This window comes from Neopelma chrysocephalum, unplaced genomic scaffold (assembly GCF_003984885.1).
Source record: "Neopelma chrysocephalum unplaced genomic scaffold, ASM398488v2 Primary Assembly neopelma1_25, whole genome shotgun sequence".
Taxonomy (NCBI): Eukaryota; Metazoa; Chordata; class Aves; order Passeriformes; family Pipridae; genus Neopelma; species Neopelma chrysocephalum.
Window position 1 is genome coordinate 14,344,050 of NW_020897694.1, and position 968 is coordinate 14,345,017.

Genomic DNA, 968 nt, shown 5'->3' on the forward strand with positions numbered 1-968 from the left:
GTGTGAGTCAAAAACAATGAAGTAAAGAGAAATTTCTAAGGCCGGTCATGCATGTAAGTAACTTGTGACTGAAGTGCCAACCCACATAATCATCCTCAGTTCCTCTTTTTCAAACCAAAGGCAGCAAAGCCTAAATAAATCTCTGTCCACTATTACATTTCGTGGTACATTAAGTAGGTGTTACTTAAGTGATATAGGGGTTGAACTGGAAAGAAGGAAGGACAGTAGTTTAGAGCAGGTTAGGATGTTTTTATGTTTTTCCTTATTTTTTAACACTGTAATTGCTTTCTCACCTTTCTGTCCCTTGTTTGAACCGAAGAACCTTTAGTGCATCAAGGTAATCTCTTATTTGAGGAAAAAATTGAAAACATATAATTACTTTTTTTTTAATAAGGACCTAAACTTTTACGGCCTATTGCTGAATCCCATGGTCATAATTCACTGGCAATGTAGTTTCTAAATATTTTCTGTACAAAGAAACAATATGTCATTGGGATTTGTAGTCTTCATCCCTTTCAATATTCTCTGTACAAAACAGTGATGAAACCTTGTGAAAGATGAAAAACTGTAAATTCAAATATTAATTGTCTGAGTATTTGTCGGTATCTCAGGAATTTCCTGCCTCTTATACATTAGCTATTACTTTCTGCCTCAGTTATACTTTTGTAGGATACTTAGTTCCAGAAAAAGAAGAGGAACACTTAAGTCTATTAAACCTCTGACATCTGCAAGACAGTCAGGCAGAATTCTTTTACTCCTGATAAGCATTCATCAACTTCTATGTCTTTGAAATAGATGACTCAGAAAACATGACACTGTAGAAAAAAATTATTACCTTTTGAAAAAGTATTTATGTTATTATATATGTGTGCCTCAATCAATTGGCAGTCTGTAGCACATTTACATGAAAACAGATTTATACACAACAATTTGAGTCTGTAACATCCTGTCATCTTTCAGGGTTGTGC